Source organism: Pristis pectinata, chromosome 7 (genome assembly GCF_009764475.1).
Source record: "Pristis pectinata isolate sPriPec2 chromosome 7, sPriPec2.1.pri, whole genome shotgun sequence".
NCBI classification, from domain to species: Eukaryota; Metazoa; Chordata; class Chondrichthyes; order Rhinopristiformes; family Pristidae; genus Pristis; species Pristis pectinata.
The window spans coordinates 76,291,767-76,304,856 of NC_067411.1; positions in this window are offsets into that span (position 1 = coordinate 76,291,767).

The following is a 13,090-nucleotide window of genomic DNA, read 5'->3' on the forward strand; positions in this document are numbered from 1 at the left end:
AATCAGTTTGTCATTTTCCTCTTGTGCACTCCCTTGATCTCTGGTCTGAATGTCCAGTTTAATAAATTCAAAATCTAGATAAAACTATTCTTTTTAAAATAAGTGAAACTAGCACTGGGACAAGAGAATGGAACAATTACCATCCAGGGACATAAACAACATTTCAGAAGTGGCCCATTGATTCTAACCTTTTCAGGACCAGTGTGCTTGAAATTCCTGAAGGTCCTCCACTTACCTGCCGTAACCAGAGTGCTGCAGAAACTCGGGATAATGGCTGAAATTGAATTCACATCATTTTTACCCTAGCTTCCCCTAGCATTCCTCTCTCCCACCGGCAAGCACAGTCTGTTGACTGATATAGTGTTTCAGCCAAAACTTACCCGAGGAACTTGATTGGCATCCAGGATTTCCTTTTCTTCATGAGGCAACAGCTGATGGTAGAGCAGCATGCATCAGCATCTAATCCTGAAGTTGCAGATGGAACCCGAGGGCCAGTCTTGGGACTGTTTTGGGACTTTCTATTCAGGTGTTTGTCGCTTGTGACACAAAAATGGGTCCAAACAATTACTATTCCATTCAACTGTCTTTTTCCTTCGTAGATGTTGCTGCACTTCCGGCAATGTCTTTCTGCCATCCCCACATCCCACAGGGTGCCATATCACGGTGGCTTCCTTCTTCAACATCCAATGCTATTGTACTTCAGGTTATGTCATGAAAAGACAGAGAAGGGAGATGGAAATAGACCACGGTATGAGCAACCTGAGGGATTAATGGTGTGAATTCCAATTCAGCCATTTTCTAGTGTTTTTGCATCTCTTCAGGCAGATAAGTGAACTGTCGTCAAAGTCAAGAAACATCTTGGTAAACACAGACACTTGAAAAGGAAAATCATAAACAAAAAGCATTCATAGTAGACGGTCTGGGTCAAAAGTCAAGATCTGATAAGGACAATACTTTCAAAATCCATTCAACTGGAAGCCAAAAATCACATGCACTTCAAACTAACTTAACCAGAACAATTTGCAATGAATGTATTTTAGTATCTTATATCCCATTTTTACTCTTTCTAAAACACAAATCTTTTATCATGCTGGTTTCTTTTCTTTTGTTGTAAGTATCTTCTCCTCAAATGAGTGTTATGGAAATGGATAATAAGCATCCCTGCAAGCTCAATTTCTAATCTCTATGAATATTAATCCTCTTGTATGAAAGAATAAAAAAATTATGACACCCTGCAGACTGGCAGACTGCCTACTATCAGAAAAAATGGGTCATTAATTTTTAAAAAGGAAACATTCATTATAATGCTTTCTTAGACAAGACTTTGATTTTTTTTTAAATTACGACCTTAATTTACCTTTTGATAATGAACATTGGTAATACTAAACAGCCTCATGCATATACTATTAGGAGCCTGAGAGGTGCAGGTATAAGTACAGAAATATGTCTGATCAGTGGCTATTTAATGTCTGCTTTGCATGTTTTTAAAGGACAAGGGCTAATAATGGACTGTTTAACATTCCAGTCACATGACACCTGAGGAGAATAAATCAGCTGCACAGCAAGACACCGCACAACTAATTTTCATGTAAAAGGGTGATTGCCTTTTTGCCGTTGTGATGTTTTTCAAAGCTGTTTAAGCACAAACATCCTCATCTATTGGATATGAATTATTAATAATAAAAAAAAGAGGCAAAGCTTTCTTTTTCTAAATACCATCCACAAGCTCAAGTGCTTAAAGGGATTCCTGATTTACATAGTCCCAGTTGGAGTTTAATGAACACTGCCGGGCCACCCTTCAACATGGAAATGAGTCTTCATGTTTTTAAGCAGGGAATAAGTGCTTTTTGCTAGCAATTTATTCACCTAAGAGCTAAAGTTTTTGACACAACGTGCATCAGATAAACTGTCGTCTAAATTGCAAACTAATTAGTGATTCAAACATTTTCAAGCTGATTGATGACAGAATAATTTACACTTGTTTCTCAGCTTCTAGCTGGCACAGTCTGGTGATTTGAGCCCTAATTAATGCTGGTACATCATTCATGTTCTGTCATACCAGTACATACAATTAAAAGGTAGTTTAAATGAAATTTCAAATAAAAAGGGCTTGTGAGTGCAAACATGTAGAGAGCAACACCATTTATGCTCAGAGTGATTGCAGGCAGCAGTAGATCTGATGGAAAACATTTCTGTAATGGTAGGGAGAAATAGTTATTATCAAACGACTAATTTTATATTTGTGTGTGTGTGTGCGTGTGTGGGGGGGGGAAGGGGGTGTTGAATATGCATCTATGTAAATGCTACATTGACCTGTAACTATTGGCTTGTAATTATTTAAATTAGTTTGTTATAGTTTTCAAGTGTTGGAATATTCTGCAGACTCTTTGTCCTCTTTGGCATAATAAAATGCATGTTCAGATTAGGGTTGTGCAAAATGGACTGCGTGAACTATGGTTAGCTCATGCCTTTAAGTATTAATCAATAATGTACCACTGGCAAAGGTGAATGATGGCAATTCTTGCATGCATGTGAAAGACCCCAAATTAATAAGAGCTGCAGAGATCCGTGAATAATGGTAACTTACTATTGAGTGAGGTTTATTGCTGCCAGCAAAAAGATCTGTTTTTTCCATGGATACATCAGGATGGCACAGTGGCACTGCTAGTGGAGCTGCTGCCTCACAGCGCCTCACAGAGCCACAGGCCCGAGTTTAATCCTGACCTTGGGTGCTGCCTGTTTAGAGTTTGCGTGCTCTCCCTGTGACTGCATGGGTTTCCTCCCACATCCTAAAGATGCGCAGGTTGTTAAGTTAATTGACCACCGTAAATTGGCCGTGGTGCGTGGGTGAGTGGTAGATTCTGTGTGGGCTGTGCATGGGAAAATTGATGAGAATGTGGGGAGAATTTAAAATGAATGTAGGATTAACGTAACCGGGTGGGTGATGATCAGCGCAGACTTAGTGGGCCAAAGGGCCTGTTCTTGTGTCATATTTTTCTGTGCTTCCTCTGAGCTTCTTAAGTAGGTTGGTTCTGAAATGAAATGTCACTGACCAACAATTGTGATCACAGAACAATGATTTGATAAGTTCGATCTTTCAAATATTAAATATTGACCCATGGGGCAGTGAAATGGAATAATAATTGCACCAACACAATAAAATATTTTAATACACAGCTATTGTAAATTTGTATTTTTGTCCTGTAATAATCTCACAAAACGTTGATTATATTTGATTTTCTTCCTTCCTTTATTATGTGTCAAAACACCTTGGGCTGTTTAATGTGATGTCGTTGTAGTATTGTTGTTGTTGATGTGCCTTTACATCCATATAATTCAGAACAAACAGGTGCCAAACATGTGTCATTCAGTCATTACCTCTGGTATTAATCCCTGTTTAATTATACAGACGACTATTCAGTTGGCCTGAATTTATGTTCAACTGGTGTTTAACCATACATGTGGATTTCTTGCTGATCAGCTTTACTTTGTGGTGTCACCACTAACTGCGTGGTGCAGCAAGAACTAATCTCCTAAAGGAAGCCAAAATTTTAAAAGCAAGAAAAGAAACAAGTAATATTCTTATAGTTAATAAAGTTTGGCTTTTATTTACATGTCTTTGTTCCTGTAATGCATCGCTAAAAGGTTTACAGATAGATAGACATAAAGATCCCATTAGCAATTAAACAGTAGAGTTGTTAGTTCTGGCAGAATACCTCAGCTGCTGAATGAAACAATCTCTAATATAAAGAAGGAATGGAGTTTGGAGAGAACTAATATTGGAAGAGAACTAACAATGGACCAAGTGTGTATTTTTTTAACTGACTCTCCAATATTCAGTGGCAAGAGGTCTTAAACAATACTACGTGGAATTCTTCAATAGGTGCATCAGAGGTTGAAGTACAATGAATTGCTTTAAAGCCGTGCTGGACACTGATGCAATAGAGTTGCCACAGTATTTATGGAGAAATTAATCTCTGTACATTCGTTCAGAGGTGTACACTTTTTCTTAAAAGAAGAGAAATTAGACAGTAAATTCCAATGCATGGCATTCCCAGAATTTATATTAAGCTATAATCTTCTTAAATTAATATTTTGGTGTTGAAATCCTCTTTCAACACTCAAAGTATTAATAATGAGTTTATAGTCCTATTGCTGCCAAGATTTCTTGGTGTAAAACACAGCACTAACAACACTAAGCCAGTAGTTTCCCATCGGCTTTTACTAGATATCCAAGTATTTCAGCACCTATATCAGAATGGGTTGTTGTGGCAAGGATTAGAACAGATTAGAACAAAAATGACAAAAATGTTGACTTGAAATTCACAGATATTAATCAGGTATAAAACTGAATATGTATAACATTCCAGTCTTAATTGGAATCTTACCTAGTCCTGAGCCGCTAAATTTGATGGAAAAATGGATGTGATAGTTAGCAGTGTGTTTAAAATTAAATTCTAGTAATGAATCAATTATACAGCTTTACATTTTAAAATAAGATTTTTTTTGTGAAGTAAAATAGAAAATTTCAACAATGTCATATAATTTGTTGAGGACTACATCATTACTGGATTGAAAACTTCCCAGAAGTTACCACATGATATCACTGATCTAAACATATGACTGATACTGTGCAGTATAACATTACTGTTCAGAAAGGATCTGAAATTACATATAGTTGAAAAATGAATAATATATTATTATGAATAAATAATGAGAAAATTGTTGCAGTCAATGCAACAATCCAGTGGAAAGATACAATTGCACTACATTATTATCCAATTTAAGATTTATACATTATTGCTCAGGAAAAGGAAGTAACAGTATTAAGTGTTGGGCCTTAAAATGGTTGTTCATAAATAACGTATTTTCCCCATATATATCCGTACATTTTTTTCTTTCTGCACCAAACTCCAATGAAGATAAAACTGACTATCTTAGATTACATTACATTAACAGTTAACAATTCTTCTTGGGAAAATTTTTCAGATATGGGGCATCCACAAGTATTGAATGGCTATTCTCCATCTGTCAGCTTTGGCAATCAATTTGACTTGAGTCAACTGCAATTCTGCCCTTATTCAACAATACTCACTTGCAGTAGACCTATGAGCAGTGAGCATTTTGTACTCCTCTTTAGCCCATGGGCACTAAACCCAGTGGCACCATTACGGTAGCTCAGCTGGAACCAACTACCACAACACAAATTGGGGATCAACCAAAGACTTCCCTCAGCAACAGGATTTGTCCAGACTTGAGAAGATTTTGTTTTATCAACTGAGTTATTTAGGAGCAATTCTTCTGTTTTGAATTACTCATGAGGCCAAATACAGAGACACTGTCACAACTACCTTTTCCTTTTACCAAAATGTGCAAGATTGCAAAGATCTCTATTTAAATTAATTTGGTAAAACTACACAAGCACTGATCATTTAGAAGATCTTCATTCATCAAACTGTGAGGTGTTCTGTGATGCTACGCTAGTTTTGTCTCCAAGGTAAAAGGCACCTCCAACATCCATTGAAATTCTTTTATCGCTCATCAGTTTATCCCAAAGTAAAATTTTTCAAACAAATATTTGCTTGAAAAATTCACATTTTGATGAATTTTACCATTTGTGATTTGAAGTTTGGGGCATGAGGTTTTGTGTAGAATTGGTGGAAATGCTAACTGGAGAACCTTTGATGTCTGAGCCCAAATTCTTGATAAATGAAACTATTGCTTAAAGCTCTATATCAGGAGTGCTTATTTGTAAATTCTGCTAGACTGTCTGCTGTCTTATAATCTAAAGGTTTGAACCCTGTCTGTTACACTTCAAGTGACACACATTGCAACACACATTGGATTGGACGTGGATGTTCTTGAGAAATGCCAGCAATTCCATGTACAAATGCTGGCATTTCCCCACGTAACTGTCAACTGTCATGCAAAAGCCCATTCTGCACAGACGTCCCTAACCCAACCCAAAGGAACATAACAGTACATAAGTAAAATGGATAATATTCACTTCCCAACAAACTGTGCTTTCTACATGATTTAGAAGTATTCAAATGAGAATCACAGCAGTCAATTTCACTCCAAAATTATTATGTCACAACCATTCCGACTGCATTTTTTTTGTAACCTATGGAAGTAAAATGCCATATTTTCCATTCAATTTCTCTTTGTTCTTTGCACAAAACATATCCCTCTGTCAGTAACAGATGAGTTATGTGTGTTGCACACTAGTGACATATTCACAGCATTTGGTGTTAAAATTCTTCTGGTCTAGTCTGATAACCTCTTTTTATTTTCATTTCAAAATGTTTTTTCCCGAGAGAACTCTGCACAATAACAGTTTCCATTAAAGCTGAAGCATCTCTTCAATTTCGAAGGTAGGTGCACATAAAATGTTATTGAGTTTATTATCAATTTTGTAAGTGTCCAACTTCAAATATATAAAAAGCAGTCACAATGAAAACTTTACACACATTTACTGAAATATTAGTTATTAAAAAAATCAAGGATTTGATTTTAGATTATTAGTTTGGAACCAAGAAGAATGGAAAATAATATTGGGATATTAAAAATTGAACACCTTGGCTTGAATTTTAAATTAACCCTTCGAGTCCTCAAAGTTTTCTTTTATAATGGCCAAAATGTACCAACATGCTTCCGTCACAGAACAGCTTCAGGAAAGCCTGTGATGTTGAAAAACATGAAGTGGAATTACAGAGAGACGAGTTCCATTAACAAGAATCTTGTAATAGAATAATGTTTAATTTGGGCCTTGTTTCAAGAAATGCCACTTCTTAAGAAATTCCAGTAACTCAATATATGAAACATGTTCTTACTTGATACATTTAGGTCACACAAGAATGACACTGAGATTTAAAATATGGATCTTACAGATTATTCCCCTATAAATTGGAAGGACTAGGTATTATATAATAATACCAGAGTCCTGCACAAACAGTCATCGGAATATTTTCTTAATTTTTATTATGGAATTAGAACCATACAATTACAACAGTGATTTCTAAATAATTAATATTTTCTGAATTAAAAAAAACAGAGACGTTTATTGAGTATTTCCGATTTGGTTTGGGTGATCTTGTAAAATGGACTGAAAAATGTGACCAGCTATTAGCTTTCCTTTCTATGAGAGTGTAGCTTTACCTGTGGCATTTTCTATCTGCCCTCTCTTTCTCTTTGTTTAAATGTCAGACATGAAGTGTTTATTAGTAACATCATAGACTGCAAAAAGCAAAGAAAAACAAATGCTGTTACAATTAAATGGCAATTTTTATAAAAAATGTCATCAAAAGTCCTTCAGTTCTGTAGATGTAAGTTCAAATCCAGCTAAATGATAAGTTGCAAATGTCAGCATTCATCAGTTGCAGGTCATGATTAGAATGTGTTTTGGCAGTTTCACTCCAAGGTACAACATAGTGCATGCCGTCATAATTACTCTGCTAAGATTTCAACTCATACCCATGAGTCCAATTGAATTTCAAGTTGCAAATGAGTTGTCAGGTATGATGCCAGAACAAGCTGAGGTATGTTCACACTGCAAAATAGAGAAGGATTTTTAAAAAAGCCTTAACATTTAGCGCAGAACATATTGGGAGCAGGGAATAAGGAAGGGTTGTGGCTGAGAAACCTAGAAATGTGGCTTTTCCTAATGATTTTATTTGGCTTTCCCGATTTCCTGCTACACAGTAAGCCCAATTGATAGAGTCCCCACTTGCAAGTGGGAAATCCTGAAGCACAAAAATGGGGAGAGTGTGGGGGGCAGAGAGAATTTGACAGGGAAGTTGTAACAGATCAATGGGAAGTTCAATAGTTATGGAGATTTGATATCTTATCCAGATTGTTGTGCACCTCTAGCCTACAAGCAGTGCTGTAAAGACTTCTGACCGATGGTTCCAACTCTTTATAGCTACTAAGTTTTAGGAGGCCCAGGAAATGCACATAAAAACAGAAAAAATTCAAACCTTGTTAAAATGGAGTATACAGTCTCCTTAAAAGGTTATGCTCAACGATTTCCTATACTGAGAATGGAATGGAGACTTGTCCCTCTCTTCTGCCTCCTTTATAATGAGTTTGAAGTAAATTGGGGAAAGACATCAAATTTAAGAATTTAGTCTCCTGTCCATATTGGGACGTTTAAAATCCTCTCACCTCCCCCATCCATGCCATTCCATTACACAGTTCAAGGCCCCAGTACCCTTCAGGACTTTCTAGATTTAACCAAGATATGTTTCAGCCAGAGGTGACTGCAGGCAGCATGACTGAGTGGCAAGCCCAAGGCAGTACATTTTGGGCCAATTTTACCAAAATAGCAGATGTGGAGGCAAAATAATTACTGGCTTTTAAACTACTCCTGATTTACATAGTTAGATTGATGGCCTAACTTGGAGGTAGAAGAATTACATCTTGCTGCTTTATCAAATATGTCTAGCTACTGCTTGTATGATACTCATTCCTGTACACTCCCTATACTTAATAAAGTATTTTCCTTAACCGACAGACTAAAAGAAAAAGAGGAGTATTTTTATCAAGTTTTGCAAACTCTAGAAGATATTGCTCCTTTGAATTCTATTAGGTTAAGTGTTTTCCCTCACTGCTTTGAACTGCCCTTTAAATAACATTTTCAATAAAAACCACCTGCAGAGATGAGATTGTGTCTCAAAAATCTGCGCAGAAATTTTCAGCCTTTATCTTCGAGGCCAGAATAAGGCATTGTTGAAGACTCATGAGAAAGAAAGTCAGAATACTTCCCAGTTTCTAGACATCACCTGCAGCAAGAGATCTCACTGGGGCAGTCACAGTAGGGATGGGTTGGGGAAGAAGTCAAATCAGTGAGAATATAAATGAATTCTTCAAGCATTATTTACACTGAGGTAATGATGTTGCTTTTCAATGACTTCCAGGAATTTTTTTTCTGCTTGCTGTTAGAGTCCCATGAAAGCATTATTTTAGTACTTCAATAAATATTGTGAATGTATTCCTTCCTTGGTGGCAACAAAACAAATTATAGTTGCGGCTGTGCAGGGTTTGCATCTGTCAAGATAAGAAAGCAGGTTGGCCTTTCTGTAAATAGATTTTGTTTTATTTCTTTATTTTTTTGCAGTCATTGTAGTGCTCCAGAGCAGGAATGGATACTGATTGATTGCAGTGTGCCTTCATTTATCCGAGAACTTTTTAAAAATCACCCTTTAGGAATTATTTCATATCAATTACTTCATTTCCTTTGAGTGTGTTGACTGAGATTGGGTACAGTCTCAGGTACTAATGCCTCACTTATGAGATTTTCCTACCAATTAGACCTTTGGTGTGAATGACAGCTGGCTATTCAACTGTGGAAAGTATTATGTATTTATTCAATCTTATTCTCACTGGTTCTCCACACACACAATGGACAGTGCTCAGGAGCAGGAATCCTGACTGAATGTTCCCCTTTCCAGGCCTTTCCTTCCACTGAGATCTACTAATTAACCCCACATCAACGCCTTTAGTCATTACGTTCACTGTGACTAGGGGTTGCTCTAAAGTTACAGGATTTGTTAATAAGAATATAATAAATAGGGAATTCATTTAGTGAAAATACCTGACTGCCCTCTACAATTTCTTATATAGCAATTTTTTTCAGGTGTTTATACAGTGGGATCTGATTTGCAGTTCATTTGAAAGAAATATACCTTTAAGAAATATCTGAGCATTTCAGCAAAATGTTTAGGCAGCTAGTGTCATGTGGCATTCATGTGTGAACAATCAAATCAAATCTGATTTGAGCATTGTCAGTTGGATCTAGCACATAATAGCATGGAACTAGCAGGATGAACAGATGAGTAAGAGCACTGATCGCTGAACTGACAAGTCTTGAAGATGGGTAACATCCTCCTCCCCCCTCCCCTCCCCTCCCCTCCCCTTCTCTCCGCCCATTCCTGCTCTGCAACATCAGCCATTTATTTCAGAACACCCTCCAAACTGTGGCAGCTCTTTGATACTTGCTCACTTCCCCTGCAAGGCAAACAGGAGCTTTCCACCCCCACCCCCACCTGCCCAAAGTTGTCATCAGCCACTGTTTCATTTTATTTTTTAGCCTTTGGGGTAAGAAAATTGAAGAGATTAGGAGCCCATCTCTTTCCTGTTCACTGCGTTTCTGTTTCAGTAAATTGCCACCAACCTTCAATCTCCTGGTCAAGGATCTCCAAGCTCTTTCCACTGATATGACAGCCCAGTCAGCTTGATAAATGGTGCACACCCCCTCCAGCACAATGTAAGAGATTTGCAATATAAGTCCACTATTGCACCTTGTGCACATAAAGGAGAAAATTATCTTCACCGTTACTGTTCCAATAAGGCACAGTTCATTGCACAGTTGCTGCTCCTTGGCTTTTTACCTAGTGAAATACAAGAGCATTTTTTTAATATTTTAAATTGCTACACTATCAAACTGCAATGTAGAAAATTCTTGAAGCACATCCTCTGTGTGTAATATTTTAGAGCAATCTTCAATAAATTATGACTAAAACTGATCATTTGCAATTTTATGTTATGAATATCACATACGTATTTTTCCTCAAACCAAATCACACGTAATTTCACTTGCAAATTTATAATTGCAATTTTGCCAATCATTCTGATTGTAGCACATAATTTCCAATTTGCAGCCCTGATAAAATCACTCACAATTACAGGCTCTTGTTGAATGTGAATGATGCTGTTTTACTTGTGTCTCCTGAAAACTACAGTTTCTGTTTAAATCCCCCAGCACCATCAGGCTGAATCAAAGTCATCTGCCACAGACTTGTAATAAAATAACTTCACTTACATGCACTACATTCCTATTATAACCCTGCAATGAAGCATTATCTAAATTGTGTGTTATTTATTAGGAAGGCAGCAAATAGGTAATCCTGAAAGACAAATCCCTTTAGTCATGCATGCAGCTGCTGCAAGTTGACAAAGATACGATAACTGAAAGGGCTAGTGAGGAGGATAGTATCTATTTAACATAAGCATCATCTCTGACCACACAAATCATGGGAATACACAGGGATTCTGCCTTGGGACTGCTTGCAGGACCCACTGATGCTCACAATAGCTTCAAGTTCACCTTGTGTGAAGAGAGGTGCCTGATGGCCCCAGAGAAAGCGAAATCCAAATGTCGATTTGTAGATGGAGGGAGGAGAGCCTGCTGGCTGACAGGCTGATTTATTGGATTCTTCCAATTAATCACCGCCAGCCTGTGGCCAAACTGATTTCCAGCAAAACTGAAAGGCAGCCGAGGGAAACAGGCTTATAAGCATAAAGCCGCATAATGGTGTTCAATGAAGTGTGAGACTTTTAGTTCAGTTTCACTGAGCTTACCACACCACCGGAATGTCAAAGAGGATTGTGGGTGGAAAAATTATGGATTTAAACTGCTAGCTGTAAATGAGGTCAATATGTCTGGTTCATAAACAGTCCAAACCATTCCTTGAATTCAGTGAGGAAGAAAATTAGTGTACAGCCAAGGCTGTAGACAAACCTCATTGAGATATAATTGCAGCTATAAATACAGGTGGAAAGCTTGGGCCATACTAACACGCAACACATTTCTTCTGGTATCTTCACACTGCAATATCTGCATCTCTGCCATGTATTCATGGGTCAGCTGGTGTTCAAATTAATTGATGAGTCTATTATATTCCATCTTATTTTATTCAGGCAATATTGAAAATCAAAGGAGCACATCAGAAAGCTTTTTCTAGGTTTTCCATTTAAATTATTTTGAAATGTGTGAAGAGACACACCGTTTTGAAAAGCTGATAGTTTTTAAAACAATACATCTGTAAGATCCTTTTGAAGCTCAATTTTAATGAGGTTACATCAAACACAAATACAATATCCTCAGAAGTTTTTATTCTTTACTGCCTCTTTTCTTAAAGGAATCACACAGAGATCTAAATTCAACACTATTACCTTCATGCTCTGGCTGTTATATTTGAAAGGACTGCAATTTATTACTGGAAAGCTCCAAGCACAGTTTGCATATGTGACTTTTTGTTTAGATAGCCAAGGTGGTGATTAGAATCCTATGCCCATTTTCAAATGCATTTTAAAATCTTAGTGAAAGTAACGTGAGCTTTCTTTACAACAACCAATCTGACAATACTTAAGTGGGGGGGGGGGGGGCAATGTCTGTACTCCTTCTGTTTCCATAGTAACATGAAAATATTGCCACTGGTCCTCATTTGACCCCCTGAGCATTCCCGCCCATGTCTGAGATGTGTCAGGTTGCCATTTGGCAGCCACAACAACCAGCAATTATGCTTATGAGGCTCAAGGAAAAATTAAAGGTCTCTGGGCCTCCACATCGTGGCCCACCTTGGCTACCATCAGACCATGCATCCAGGTTTATGCTCTCAGGAGCTTCAGTAATATTATGCAAAAGCTCTTTTCCTACCCGTGTTAGCAATCCCATATTCCCACTTCAGGTGGTTATGGTTCACATTGTTTTGGCTCCTTTTGTGAGAAGATCCACCCCATGTACCTGGCAGGGCAGATTCCAAATCATTGTTCCTTGAATGATTACTGAAAAGGTGTAACTACACATTTTATCTGGCCTTGAGTGACGATTGCTAAAACCAGAGATAAGTGTTGCCTGCATAACATGGACAGTTTGAGCTCAATTGTAACCAGCAAACAACATAGGTGATGTCCTGTATGGGTGGCTGGGAGCAGTTTAGTTAACACAGCCAAGTTTGTTGCCAGGGGACAGAGAGTAAATTCACTTTGTGAACTGATTCTTCACATTGCCAGCAGTAGCAGACGGGCTTCATTTACTTTGCAGCCTGAGCAGCTGAAGTTGAGCTGCTGCTGATGGCAGGGTTATAGTTAGAAGCAAATCATCCACAACTTTCATGGCTGATGCCAGTTGTTAAGCGAGGTCATTCAGCAATAAAGTCAGGATGTTCTTATTCTCACAAAAGGTAGTGGAAACCTGGTGCTATCTCACTTAAAAGGTTATGGACGTTGGATATTTTCAGGACCAAGATCAGCCGATTTTTATCATGCAAGGGAATTGAGGGATTGGGATCAAAGGGAGGTAAATGGAGAG